The sequence below is a fragment of the Ictalurus furcatus genome, chromosome 5 (assembly GCF_023375685.1).
Source record: "Ictalurus furcatus strain D&B chromosome 5, Billie_1.0, whole genome shotgun sequence".
In the NCBI taxonomy this organism is placed as follows: Eukaryota; Metazoa; Chordata; class Actinopteri; order Siluriformes; family Ictaluridae; genus Ictalurus; species Ictalurus furcatus.
The window spans coordinates 16,671,229-16,687,091 of record NC_071259.1 but is presented as its reverse complement, the minus strand read 5'-3'; the positions used below and the strand labels follow the sequence as shown (position 1 = coordinate 16,687,091).

Here is a 15,863-nt window from a genome sequence, read left to right as displayed (position 1 = left end):
TCATTACATCAGATTTAGGATTAGACTATTTATGTCCTCTGAATAGTGGGGGTTTCAAAAAAGAACAATGCTTGGCTGAATGAAAGAAAAGAATCTGTATCCCTTTGTATCACCCCCCCCCCCTTTAAATTCCCCCAGCCCCCCTCTCTATTTGCCCATGAGTAAGGTATCCTGGCAACAGCCTTTTAACCCTTCAAATAATGGTTTATTGGTTTCGACAGGCATGTTATGGTGCTATTTAATTGGTGAAATGTGCCAGACTGCTTGTCCAACTATGCCCGAGCCTGTAAAACCTATCCACCAGTAGTCAGCAAGCTCCCTCTCTCCTGTAAGCTCTTTATCCTTCTAATATTCACTGTATGGTCATTTTGTGGTTTCTTAGTGACCATAGTGATTGCATATCATCTGGCATGTGTAGAATTGATCCTGTGGAGATATGGTGTTGGTTCAGTTTACCCGGTAAAAATGTTTTTACTTTTAATTCTGCTGTTTTCTTTAATGTCACATTCACTTGCCTGCTTGTTTATTAGATGGTTATTGACTGTCTGTGAGTATTGTTATAAAGACCTAAGGATTTCTCATGGAAAAAAAAAATTGTACAGAGTTTGTCTCTCTGCTTCATTCCATCCACTGTATGAAATGTTACTGGTTAAAGGCCAACTAATCCACAAATGTGACATTGAGCAGAGTCCTTCATCTGCAGTAGCATTAAAAGGTCATAGAATTCTAAATAGACCTAGATCAATACTTAATATCCTTAAAACACCTTTGTACAGCATTGTCTCACTTGCTGATGTTTACAGTCCTCTTATAGTGATGGGAATGTAGAACTGTGGTGGAAGATGAGCAAGTTGGGTACCAGTACCATACAAATACAATACTTCTATGATTTGCTGTTGAAGCATCTAAATTTCCACTAGTTTTGAAGTGTGGATTGCAGAGGAGAAAGAATATTTTAGTGTCTTTCTTATTTTAATTTTTCTGACTTGTTGCCCTTTGTCATGCATTGTTGAAGGTAAAAAAGCAACTGTTGACAGTGTATGTTTTATAGGCTACTGGGATCTGCAAAAGTTTTCTTCCTCAATTAGAAAGCTTTGCATTCCATATGTGTTTAATGAAATGATTTTAAGTATTAAAAATTAAACAAAAAGTCAAAATTTTGTCTGTATTCTGTCTAATAATCCTGTCTTGACTATAATTTTTTTTTAATATAGGTAAGGAAATATTTACTTAGTTTTACAAATCTGATCTTTTATGCAATTTAAACTCTCTTTTAACAGTCAATGCAAATACACATCAATTTCACACAAATCCATTTGGAATATACCATACAATTTTATAGGAAATGTAACAAATTATATGAAATACAATATATAATACAATTTGCACAAAAATACTATTTGCACGAGTATCTATATGATTCACACATTACAAAGAAATAAACATGCAGTATCATGCTTTGACTCTTGCTGGCATCATACTGCTCTGAGAAGAACCAGTGGGGTATTACAGAAAGAAGCTGTGAACATTTCAAGACTGAATTCTAATAAACAAAATAAAAAACAAAAACAATTGTAAACAACTGTTTACACCTGGTGTGTCCAAAGTCCAGGCCAAATGTAGCTCGAGACAAATGTTAACTGGCCCATGGCTTAGAGTGTATGATAGGTGGTTCGCCAGCCAATGCATTACAATTTTCCCTTTCACCTTATGGTGGTAGTATGTGTAACACAGTTAGCTAAAATCTCTGAAGACATCTAAAAATTTATCTACAGAATTATATTTAGTCATGGCTACAGACAAAAATGCAAAGTTAACAGTGAGAAGAGGCGATTTCAAAAGCGCTAAGCATGGAAAACTTTTCCCGAATAAAAAATGATGCTATAATTTATAATTGTTAAGTTGTCCAATTACTTTTGGTCTCTGAAATAGGAGGGTAACATAAAAAGCACTACAGTTCCTACACCGTTGACCTTTCTGGATGTAAATACCCTCAAATTAAAGGTGAAGTCTGCACTCTGAAACTCTGATTTGTTATTTAATTTAATATATTTATATTTTCATATATTTGTATTTAATTTAATATATATGACTTAGGCCACCGTCTGTCGAACTGTGGAAATGTGATCACTTATTGATGGCATTAAATAAAAAATAAGCAGCAGCCCTGTTCACAGTTGGAAATGAAAGAAAGATGCTTTGCATGGCACATATCTCCGTTAGAGGTAAAGCATAAAGATTAAAACTGTGTAAAGCAGTTACCTGAATTCACTACTTAAAGCTAATGTGTAGCAGGTTTCATGTAATTTTGACTGCATTATAAATAGTAACGCAGGTTGCAATGTACAATGTTATATAATTGGTATATAGTAATACACCCAGTATTCAGCCTTGAGGATCACAGTGGCCATTTCCACCCTTGCTCCTTTCCAGCAGAGCATGTGCTTTAGTTTCAGACCATAAGTTGTTGTGTTAACTAAATTGCTTTTACTGTTAATTTTGTACCTGGAAAAGACATTTTTTGTATCTCAGGTTAAATAACTGGCTAGTCTTGCTTTCTAAGATAGAACAAGGCTTGAGCAGAATGTGCTCTTGCTAACAAATAGTCAATGCATTAAATTGTGTTGGATATAACCTTATGAACAATAGCCAATAAATGTTCTATTAAGACATAATTGGCCAATTGAGACATCATAATTGTTGTTTCTGATAGGCACTTAACCTGAACAAGTGAACACCTGCAAACTCCCTCCCATTCAAATAAATACACAAGTACAGCTTGGTATATGCTGAGTTACCAGTTTACACATTCTCTTGCTTTCACAACAGCATGAATTTCCTGGGAATTGATTCTACAAGGTGGTGGATGTGTTATGCAGGAATGTTCTACCATGTAGAAATGATTGGACTGAGACTGCACTAATCTAACTAGCTATCAGGCCTCTGCAACTGATCCAGAATGCAGCTACATGTCTTGTTTTCAATCTCCTCACCATCTCCCACATCATCCTATTGCTCTGTTCCCTCCACTAGAATCCATATAGCATCCCCCACCTACCTGAAAACACACATCAATCTCCACTCTGCACCATGTTCTCTTCAGGCCACAAGCATAGTTAGACTTGATGCCATGCCTTCCCTCAAAACAGAAGCTTAGAAAGACATGTATCAAAACTCTTCTGTCCTGGCATCAAGGTGGTGGAATCAACTTCACCTGACTGTTCAAACTGCTGAGTCACTGGTTGTACACATACCACTTTATACACATATGAGCATAAGCACTTAACACATAAGCACTCAAGCAAGAAGTAAATATAGACAATTAATAGGACCAACTGTTTTAAGCTTTATGCTATAACTGGAACATGGCCTATGTGTACTAGCAAAATGATTTGTTTTATAGCAACTACAGGAGCACTTCAATAAGTCATAATGGCATCTGATTTATGTAAATGTTAATGCATTGTGGTGAAAATTAGACAGACACCGAATTGCAAAGATGCTTGATAGGGTTGAGATTTGAACACTGTGCAGTATACTGAAGCAAAGAACACTTCCACTCATGTTCCTGTAATCATTCAGTGATTAATATGTGCCCTGTAAATAACTGTCGCATTGTAAAGGCAGACAAGGCGAGCTCCAGGGCATTTACACTGAAGCATTTTACCCAGGATAGTGCAGTTTGTCGTGCATGCAATCCAACTGTGTTAATGAGTAACGTCATTGTATATGCAGAGGAAATGCATGGAACCTTTTATCACTATGGACTGTAAATATATGTCAAATTTTGTGTTTATTTCTGAGTAACTTACATATTTTGTAGTAGATTTTGTTGTGAAGGAATGGTTCACCTAAAAACAAAATCATTGAGCAAAATAAAATTGTTGGTTATAATGTTTTTACACATTCACCTCACTGAGTGCAGTTATATCTCGTTTTAAGTTTGTTTCCATCTTGATACTGTTGAATTTTTAAATTAATAATTAATATTACACAGTTATTATATAAACTTCAATCTTCAAATAGAATGGCATTGGACATGCATACAATAACTATAAAGCTGTAAGAAATTAAATTAAAACTACAAGAAAAAGTGTTGATATTTAGTTTTTAATCAATGTTTTTGTTATCATTTATCACCGCACACCTTTGCACTCGGCACGATTGAGGATTTCTGCATACTTGCCATCACTTCTGGATTTTCGCCTAAATTCCGCCCATTTGTTAAATCCCACCTGCTTGCATCGTAAATACATCCACCTGGAGGTAAGTACCTCCCCACCCATTTCTGAAATCCCGCATACTTGTGGCATAAGTACCTCCTGCTTGGAGGTAAGTACCACCCTGCCAATTTCTGAAATCCTGCCTATCTGCAGAATAACTATCTCTGACTTGGAGGTAAGTACCTCCCTGCCCATTTCTTCAATCCCGCCTACTTTCAGAGTAAGTACCTCCCACTTGGATGTAAGTACCTCCCTGCCCATTTCTGAAATTCTGCCTACTTGCGGCATAAGTACCACCCACATGGAGGTCTCCGGGGTGCAGCGATACATGCTTGACAAAACAATGATAGAACTTCAGGAAAAGGAGGAAAAGTCTCAGTCTCTCCTTGCTTTTACTAAAATGACAGAAGCAGATTTATATTTCTAAAGGGGTGTATGTGCCAAAACATTTGCACCCAACAAATATCCCTACCAACTGGGAAGACAAGAGTCCCACTCCCTTCCATTTGAAAAGCTGTAAAACTGCAAAAAGAGTATTGGTTAGTTGTTAGCTGCAAAATATGGACAAATGCCTTTGGGCTTTAACTGAGAAATTGTGTTACAGAATCCCAAATTGTGTAATTCTGGAAATGTGACTTCCACTCTCATAATGAACAAAATGGTGCTAACTAGCTAACTTGCGAATATTTATTTTCCCGCCTTTAACACCTCACTGTCAATTTTTTTGCACAACCTAATTGTCAACCAACATTACAGAGATAGTGGAAAGCATTACAACCTAAACCCCATCCTCTTTTTTGTCATGTTAACCTTTTCATACCCAGAGAATTCTAGATTTAACCTCAGTCTATATTTCACAGACAACATAAACACATGACACTAGTAGTGTAACGCCAACACTGAGGAAGCAGTACATGATATTCACTATTGAAGCCATAGCGCTTAACGCTAAATAATGATGATATGATTATGATTAAGATGATAATAATGATGAACGCTAACTTACCTGTGATCATTTGGTTTCCTCACCTCAGGACTCTGACCCTGTGGTCACAATCAGACGGTCAAAGCAACGGACATTCGTTTTGAGGCGAGTTTAGATTTGTATGTTGATGTCAGCAGCACAGTCCTCAATGTGATTGGACAATAATTTAAGACACGTTGTGTTGGTCACTCTTGTGAAATTTTTTTTAACACATTTATTAGATAATTTAACACAACATGTTTTAAAATAGTAATAACACAAAAAGTGTGTAGGTGCCATAAATCGCATTAACCTTTGTTATGTCATGGCAAACCTGTGACTCCATTTCCCAGAATGCACCATGAAGACTACAAGTCTCAAACACACACACAAACATGTTCACCATAACCTGAATTCTAATTAGAGACACCTGCTGCCAATTGCACCTTCACCAACACCACTCCTTTATAGAGACTGTTCACACACAATCTCTTTGCAAAGTATGCGCTCAGTTACGTTTTGTCTCTGCCATTACCAAGCCTTGATACCTTGTTTGGTTTATTCTGGTTTTGACTTTGTTCTTGTTTTCGACCTCGTCTTTTTGCCTTGCCTTGTTTGGACTATTTGCCTGATCGCTTGATGAATGCCTGTTTATGTTCATTGATTTCTGCCTGATCCCTTGGACTTGTTATTTTATTAAAGTGCCATACCTGCACTTGCTTCCGTCTCAGCCTCCATTACGTGGCAGAATACTTCACCCTTAACATGGAAGCATTATAAGGAACACCATACTGAGACTCAATTCTATCATGCTTCCTCAATGGGTTACCATGGATTCCCCAGAGCCTTACGATGGTTTTTCAGCTACGCTGAGTATTTTCTGCCAATTACATTTTTTGAGCCTGGCACACCCCAAGCCTGACCAGAGGCAGTGGTTGGGGTTCATACTGTCCCAGCTCGTTGGCCAAGCCCGCGGATCATCTGGCCAGTAAAGAATCCAAGGAATCCATTGTAACTCAGTTTGTGGGACTATTGATAAAGGTGTTTGGGAGTCCACAGTACACCCCCAACCTGGTTGAGTTTTTGAGGAAGGCCAGTCTCATGAGTGACCCTGCGAGGCCATTCACCATTTACTACAAGCTCATCCCCAGAGCTCCAGCCTGAGAGCCACAAGGTGGTATCCCCTGCAGAGCCCCAGCTGGAGACCCAAGAGGCGGTCTCACTTGCCGAGCTTCAGCCGGAGGTCAACATGATGATCTCCTCCCCAGGCCTCCAGTTGGAGGTCAATGTGATGACCTCCTCCCCAGACCTCCAGTTGGAGGTCAACATGGTGACCTCCTCCCCAGGGCTCCAGCATGAGACCCACAAGGTGGTCTCACCTGCTGAACTCCCGTCAGAGGTCAATGTGGTGACCTCCTCCCCAGAGCCCCAGTCTAAGGTCAACATGGTGACCTCCTCCCCAGAGCTAAAGTGCGAGACCCACGAGGTGGTCTCATCTTCAGAGCTCCAGCATGAGGTCAATGAGGCGACCTCCTATGTTCCTGTCTCAGCCTTCATTACGTGACAACCTTGGAATGTCCTCTGCAGATCTTCAGTGTTCCTTGCCTTAGGACTCCGACCCTGTGGCCACAATCAAAAGGTCAAAGCAACGAACATTCACTTTGAGGTGAATTTAAATTTGGATGTTGACGTCGGCAGCACGGTCCTCAATGTGATTGGACAATAATTTAACACGTTGTCTTGGTCACTCGAGTGAATGTCCTCTGCACCCAGCTGGATTTACAGTTGAGGTCATACGTTTAACGTTTACATACTCCTTGCAGAATCTGCAAAATGTTAATAAGAAAAAAAAGATGGATAATAAAAATTGCATTTAGTTTTTAATTAGTACTGCCCTGAATAAGCTATTTCACATAACAGGTGTTTACATCTAGTCCACAAGACACAATAATAACTGAATGTACATCATTTAAATAAGATCTTTAAACAAAATAATAACAATTTACACCAATAATCCTGTTCAAATTTTTACACGTTCCTGGCTCTCAATGAAGCAGCTTATACATTTAATTTTTCGAGGGTTTTTTTTTTTTTTTTTTGGGTGATTGTAGCGACCAGAAATGCTTATTGCTGCAACTGTTTAAAAAATTTGTTATGCAAAGCAGAATTTTTTGTGAAATTAAAATTGCACAAATTTTTTTTGCACTGTCTTTCGCAGTGATGTTTGTTGATAAATGAGACTTTTTAGTTGTATTCATGTTCAACGCGCGTGAATCGAAGAGGGCTTTGACTGTATGCGTGTTGTGATGATGCTACATGACGCATCTTGGTCCAAATCTGGAGAAAATCTGCAGTAATTTTGACTAGTTGCAAGCTCCTCGGAATATTGCAGAGTTTACTTGATCTTGCATTAATTTCTGTGATAACAAAATCACGAAATCCTGGAGGGGCTGATGTACAGTATCATGTTGCATTCTTGAGCATCAGTGAATGTTTGCACCTTTTGTAATAGCTGTGTACAAGTCCCTCAGTTGTCCTCACTGTGAAACGATGGATCTCAACATCATATAGCCGCTGTTGGAAAGGGGTTGAATATGCAGAAGATGCTGGAAAAGCAACGAATGTGCAGGACCTGGAGGATTTTTCTGAAGGTAACAACACTCAGTATTAAGAAACAAGCTTAGGTAAACTTTTGAACTGGTTCATTTGTGTAAATTCAGTTATTATTGTGTCTTGTGGACTATTTATAAACATCTGTAATGCTTATTCAGGGCAGTACTAAATAAAAAAAACTAAATGAAATATTTACGATCCCTCTTATTTAAAAACATTATTATAAACATTTAGCAGATTCTGCACAGCGTATGTAAACTTATGACCTCAATTGTGCATCAACATTACAGATTTTATTACAACACTGTGACTTTGGCCAGATGTGCAGCATTAGTCTTGTTTCCATCTGATCTGTGTCATTGGGTTATAATTGGACTCTATAATAATTCTCTGTAGGTACAACATGGATGAAGGAGATTGTTCCTCTGATCCACAGTGAGGGAGATCTCACTTCCGTGCACACTATACCAAACTGGGACCAGGTTCCATGGCTGGAAGAGCACTGGGCCAAGATACTCAGTGCAAAGGCCCTCTCCATGCGTCTTTGTGACCCACTTTCATTTTGACATGATGACCGAGTCCTACTTCCAAGTCAAGCCAAAAGTATTAGGATGAACTCTTCCAATTATGTTCTGACTAAAATGATTAGTTAGTGTGTAGGTACCTGGCCAGCAAAACAAGTGTGTCCAAAAGCATTCATTTTCTGGCTTTCAGTACCACATATTGTTACATTCACATATTTGGATTACAAGCAAGTGCACTTGTGACTGGAATTTTCATTTCCACAATTCCCAGTCCTGTTTTTAGAAAAGAAATGTACATCATATTTACCTATTTCTATTTCAAGACCTTGGAATTATGAGGTTCTGATTGGTTCTGGTTGCTGATATTATTCTGTTTTATTTGCATGCCTCTATATGTGTGAAAAGTTTCACAAAAACAAAACTGTGGTTTAAAACTTTATGAATTCTCATTTAAAACCTTATGCTTCCACTGTCCCAATTTATTTAACAGCTTGCTTGTATTAGCCATCTAATAGCCAATAAGCTACAAACACAGTAAGTAAGTAAGTAAGTCAAATTTATTTATATAGCACGTTTCACACAGCAAAGCTGACCAAAGTGCTGAACAGAGTAAGGAAAGTAAAATAGAAACAGAATTAGACCAAATAAAAACAGACAATAGAAAAAATTGATTAAAAATTTGTTTAAACAATTAAAAATTTGATCAAAAAGCCTGGCAGAAGAGATATGTTTTAAGCCTATTTTTAAAAGTGGTAATAGACGGTGCAAGACGGATGTCCAGTGGCAGTTGATTCCATAGACGGGGGGCAGCAACAGCAAAAGCTCTATCCCCCTTTGTTTTTAACCGGGAACGAGGGACATGCAAAAGAAACAGAAGATCAGAAGATCTTAGACATCTGTTTGATGAATGTGGTTTAAGAAGATCCTCGAGATAGGAAGGAGCTTGATTATTAAGAGTTTTAAAATCAAACATCAGAACCTTAAACTGAATCCTAAAACGGACTGGGAGCCAATGAAGCGATGCTAAAATTGGGGTGACACGATCAAACTTCTTTGCCCTGGTCAACAGCCTTGCAGTGTCACGGATCGTGACGGGGCGGAGATAGGACGGATGCAAGTACAGTATGAACAGTTGTTTATTTTAAAAGAGAGACAGGCAGACAAATCCAAAACGTGATCCAAAAACGTAATCCAAAACAGGCGAAAGTCAGGCGATCGGCAAACAGGCATACACAGGGTTAAACATGAATCAAGGTCGTGGTCACGGAAAACAGGGTCGATAAACAAAACGCTGTGGCTGTGGCTGTGGCTGTGGCTGTGGCTGTGGCTGTGGCTGTGGCTGTGGCTGTGGCTGTGGCTGTGGCACGAACTACTCTAACTCTACAATAACCTTCCGCGCCGTGTGCTAGGAGGCGCGCGGTATATATGGGGACATGATCAGCGTCTAAACTGCTAGCAGCTGAGGGCAATACAGACACACGTGAAATCCCAGCCAATGACAGAACAGGGAGGAGACATTACATAAACATAAACAAAACACACGTGTCCAGATGTCACTACTGTCAACAATGGAAAAGCAGGTGCTCGCGCATTCGCACTTAGAGCACGCTGCTTCAAGGGGGAATCATGACATGCAGCTGCATTCTGAACCATCTGAAGACGAGCCAGAGATGACTGAGGAAGACCCAAGTATAATGAATTAATAATCTAAGCGAAAAATAATAAAAGCATGAATAACCTTCTCCAAATCCTGCAAAGACAAAAATGTTTTGAGTTTCGAAATAATCTGCAGTTGATAAAAACTAGTCTTAACGATCAAATTTATCTGCTTGATTAAGCATAATTCTGAGTCCAAAATGAAGCCCAGGTTCCGAACCTGGGAAGAAATCGAGGGGAAGTGATTATGGAGCTCGTTAATGAGACCATCTCTCTATCTCAGGGGGCCAAAAACAATTATTTCAGTTTTGTCTTCATTAAGTCAGAGGAAATTAATAGAAAAATTCACCCTGTGTAACTTAATGTGTTTACATGCACATTAATATTCTGATATTAAACTTAATTTGGCAATATTCTGATTAGCGCGGAGTCATGAAAATGCCGCAATCCAATTGCCCGATTCAGCATTCTGACATATGAGTTTCGACTGTATAGATGGGTAAATGCATAGTGGAGTGCCTTAGAGATGGCGTCTCTTAGCTGTGGTGGAGCGTGTGCCTGGTTTCAAGTTCCTTGGCAGCCACATCTCAGGTGATCTCACCTGGTATCTTAACACCTCCACCATAGTCAAAAAGGCGCAGCTGCGTCTTTACTTCCTAAGGAGCCTCAAGAAAGCACACCTGTGTCCTAGGATCCTGGTGGACTTCTATCGCTGTACCATTGAGAGCATACGCACTAACTGCATCTCAGTCTGGTACAGCAACTGCTCTGCTTCCGATCACAAAGCACTCCAGCGGGTAGTTAAAACTGCCCAACAAATAACCGGTGCCCAGCTACCCACCATTAATAACATCTACCACAAGCGTTGCCTGGGACGGCCAAAAAACAGCATTAAGGATGCCTCCCACCCTAAGAATAGACTTTTCACCCTCCTCCCTTCCGGCAGGAGTCTACATTCCCGCACAAGTAGGCTCAGGAACAGCTTCTTCCCCGAGGCTGTGACCCTGCTAAACTCAACCCCTCCACTCTAAAATTCCACATCTTGCACTATACTGCACTGCTCACTATTTTATTGGACAGTTATTTGTTGGATAGTTCCTTGCACTATTCATATTTGAATTACCTGTACAACCTCACAATTTAACTATGTTCTGTACATATATCATCCAACTGTACATATGTTGATGTCCGTACTGTACATACCTCTCATCTGCAATACCTACTGTCAATATTTTAATATATTCTCTGATATATCTTGCACTTCTGGTTAGATGCTAACTGCATTTCATTAGCTCTGTACTTGTACTCTGCTTAATGACAATAAAGTTTAATCTAATCTAATCTAATCTAATTAAGATAATATTCTGATTCCCCAAATTCTGATTCCCATCCCTGGAGTATGCCTGTTTTAATTGGAAATTTGTTGCGTTTAAACACCTTATTCAGAAAATCCACTGAAAGAAGATATATGTGCCTGCTTACTCTGCAAGGAATTGTGGTGTCATGAAATCAGAGAGGGAACTCGGAACTACAGTTCCCAGCAGCCACGGCACCATAGTCACATGACCACCTGCACCTGAATCACGTTTCTGTTAACCAGCACTCATGTATATAGCCACAGTTTGCACTGCACTCTGTCTCATGTTTGTCTTACTTTACCTTTCTCCCTGTTACCGTGTTTTGTTTCTTTAGTTTATGTTTACTCTTTGCCACAGTGTTTTGCCTTAGTCATAGTGTCTTTAGTATTGTGTTGGTTTATTTATCAAACCGTTTAAAATTCTGCACCTGCATCCGTCTCAAATCCCAATCATAACAGAACGTGAGACCTTAACATGGATGCAGCGGAATTTTTCAGGATTTTCAGCAATTTTTCCCTGTACGAGAGGGAGAAGCCGAAGTGGGAGCCTTCCAACCAGGCTGGAACCATCTCCCACCCTCCCTCCCCAATTGTGGATCTTGTCCAGCATGCTGAGTCGGCGGAGAACGTAATTCAGCCTCCTTGTTCGTCTGAGGACACCACTCAGCATTCCTGGTCAGCTGAGGACGCCGCTCAGTCACCCTGTTTTGCTGAATATGTTGCTCCGTGTCCCGGCATGCCCAAGTGCTCCGCTGTGTTTTCCTGTTTCGCTGAAGATGTTGCTCCACATCATGGCATGGCCAAGTGCTCCGCTCTGTTTTGCTGCTCCGCTAAGAACGCCGCTGTGCTTTCCTGCTCCGCTGAGGACCTCGCTCTGATTTCCTGCTCCGCTGAGGACCTCGCTCTGCTTTTCTGCTCTGCTGAGGACCTCGCTCTGCTTTTCTCCTCCACTGAGGACATCGCGTGGCTGTTCTACTCCGCTGAGGATGTCGCTCTGCCTTCCTGCTCTGCTGAGGACATCGCTCTGCCTTCCTGCTCAGCTGAGGTCGTTGCTCTGCCATCCTGCTTCGCTGAGGACATCGCTGTGCCTCCATGTTCCGCTGAAGACTTCGCTCCTTTTCTTTGCTTCATGCTGTATGTCACTCCCCCTTCCTGCTCCACGGAGGGCATTGTTCCCCCCTCGTGTTTCGCAGAGAGCATCGTTCCTCGCTCTGGCCTCGCGGAGAACCTCACTCCCCTCTCTGGCCTTGTGGAAATCTTGGAGCTTCACTTTGGCCTCGCGGATAACTTTGCTCCCCCCACGGACCTCGTGGAGAACGGAACTCTCCCTTCTAGTGTCATGGGGAATGTCGCTTCCCCCTCAGGCTCTGCCTTGAGCTTTATTCCTCTCACTAGCTGTGCAGTAGCCATCGCTCCGCGTTCAAGCCAGGCTGGGGATATCATGCCCGAGTCCGCTAACACGGACAACCAAGTTCTGCCTTCCTGCCCAGCTGCGGGCGTCGTTCTGCTTTCCTGTTCTGCTGAGGATGTCGCTCGACTTTCCTGTTCCGCTGAGGACGTTGCTCTGTTTACCTGTTCCGCTGAGGTTGTTGCTTTGCTTTCTTGCTCCACTGAGGGCGCCGCTCAATCTCTTGGTTCAGCTGGGGACATTTTGCCCAGGGGGCCAGGACCGCCAGAAGGAGGGAGTGTATTTTGGCGCTCCGGGAGAAGTGCCCTGGGGGGATTCCGTCATGGAATCAGGGAGGGAACTTGAACTACTGTTCCCAGCAGCCACGGCACCATAGTCACATGACCACCTGCACCTGAATCACGTTTCTGTTAACGAGCACTCATGTATATAGCCACAGTTTGCACTGCACTCTTTGTCTCACGTTTGTCTTACTTTACCTTTGTCCCTGTTACTGTGTTTTGTTTCTTTACTTTATGTTTACTCTTTGCCACAGTGTTTTGCCTTAGTCATAGTGTCTTTAGTATTGTGTTGGTTTATTTATCAAACCGTTTAAAATTCTGCACCTGCACCCGTCTCACCTTTCAATCGTGACATGTGGGTGCTAACAGATGCTTAGCTGTAGGCTAGGTATTTAGGAATGGCAACTTAGACATACTTACAACAACCATGTATACAGGAATATTCCGATGCCTGTACGCATATAAACATCATATTCAGAATATGGCTGCAACCCAAATATAGACCTTAAATGGAATTTGATGTGCATGTAAACATAGTCAGTGATGAGTGAGCTTTCTAATTTCAATGGTTTGAACTGCACTCAGTGTTGACATGCTGATAGATATGTTATATACTAGCCAGTGTACTCATTATAATGTATATACTGTATGCAGGTATTAAGAATGAAAATATACTAACTGGAACACAACCATTTAGTACATTCCATCTATTAACAATATCATGGTCAATTTATATTTTAAGTAAACTGACAAAGGCTGCACCTCTCCAATTACCTTCCAGGTCATTTACATAATGCGAAATCCTAACGATGTGTTTACATCCTCCTTCCACTACTTTGGCATGGCTTCGTACCTGGTCAATCCAGGCACTGATGAGTTTCAGAAAAGTTTCTAAACAGCAAAAGTAAAACTATTATATCATTTTCACTTCACATTTCTAACTTGGCTTTTATGAGGCTGTTATCAACGTAATAAAAAGCACAAAATGTGAAGTTTAAATATATGCTATAATGTATTTCAAAATGGGATATTACAGCTAATATGAATTCTTTTTATTTATATGCAATAAATGATTAACCTAGAAGCTGAATTATGAACAAGTATTAACTCTTTGGATTGCATACCTTTCCTGTTAGTTACACTGTAATTAATGAATAATTCATAGCAGTTGCTAAAGAATATGATTTAAGATGAATCATTTAATTAATAAGCCAAATGATCATTGCAGCGTATTTATACATTTCATCAGTCTGTTGGCTCTGATTTCATGTGTTCCCTCTTGTTTTTATTATTTTTGTCACTCCTATGATAAACCATACCGACATTTTCACTGTCCACAGTAATGTTTGGTTCATGGTTTGACCATGTGAAGGGCTGGCTCAAGACAAAAGATCAAGATCATATTTTCTACATTTCATATGAGGAGATGATAGAAGTAAGCATTTGCTTCACATCTCATACTGCACATGTATAGTTTTACAGCTTCGAACTGTATTCTAACCTTCATTTATTTTCATAATAAAACCCTATGCTTGGATGTCTATTGTTACACAATAAACACTGAGACATAATCATAATCATAATTATGATAATCATAATCACGCTGCAGGATTAGAATGGCTGTGTCACGAAAATCGCCCAGTTTCTTGAAAAGCCTCTGAGCCCAGACGTGATTGAGAAAATATTCGACAATTGTCTGTTCAAGAACATGAAGCAGAACAAGTATTCTCTATTCTCTAGTTCCAGAAGAGTTCATGAATCAAAAGAAATCTGAGTTACTCAGGAAAGGTAAATGGAAACATTTTGTATGTTTTCTCCTAAATGACTAAATATAAATGTAAATCTCCAACAGTAAAGTCTTTGGGCTTGTTAGTCATTGTTATGTAAATGCCCCCATGTTTTGTGTTTTCCTTCAGGAGTAGCTGGTGACTGGAAGAACCTTTTCACTGAAGCCCAAACTGAGAAATTTAATACTGTTTACAAAGACAAGATGAAAGATGTCATGGTCAAATTTGTTGGGGAGTGAGCAAACTCATCAAGAAGAATTTAAGTGATGTAATATGGTTTGCTAAATTTGTATTGACTTTATTTATACACATGGTAAGTGTTAGAGATGTGGGTGCAGTCTATCATGATCAAGGGTGAAAAAATTATGCTTAAGATGGCATTAGTTAAAAACTGAATTAAGTTTTAAGTAGCACTTCAGAATGAGGTAAAAACCATAAACAGTTTAAATATGCATGTTTTAAAAATGCTCAATTATTTTACAGGGTATAATTTTTTTATTAGCATAACTCTGCAAAAATCATAACTTATTTTTATTTTTTATATATTTTTTGTTGTTCATGACCATATTTTATGAAAAAGGCAATGGTGAAGTTATAATTACAGTATCCAGGTGCATCTCAAAAATTGTTAATATCGTGGAAAAGTTCATTTTTTCTGTATTTTAATTCAAAAAGTGGAACTTTCATTTATTCTAGATTCATTACACATAAAGTGAAATATATTTTAAGCCTTTTTTGTTTTATTCTTGATGATTATGGCTTTCAGCTCATGGAAATCAAAAATCCAGTATCTCAAAATATTAGAATAAAGAATTTATAATATAGAATTAAATTATGGAAAAAATTAACTTTTTCACAATATTCAATTTTTTTGAGATGCACCTATATATGCTTACTTATAATTTTAGTTTCTATTCATGGTAGTGATAAAGACTGATATTTTGCATAACTATTCATTGTATATCTATTGAATTTCTATGTTGATTAATCTTTTTTATAAATATTAATACATATCAAGTGTTAAACCAGTTTTACTAATGAACTAATAAA

General features: G+C 39.4%; 1 pseudogene; it reads left to right on the top strand.

Annotated features, from left to right (window-relative positions):
* Positions 1 to 8,081: 8,081 nt before the first annotated feature.
* LOC128607762 (sulfotransferase 2B1-like) lies at positions 8,082 to 15,066 on the top strand (annotated as a pseudogene).
* Positions 15,067 to 15,863: the final 797 nt, after the last annotated feature.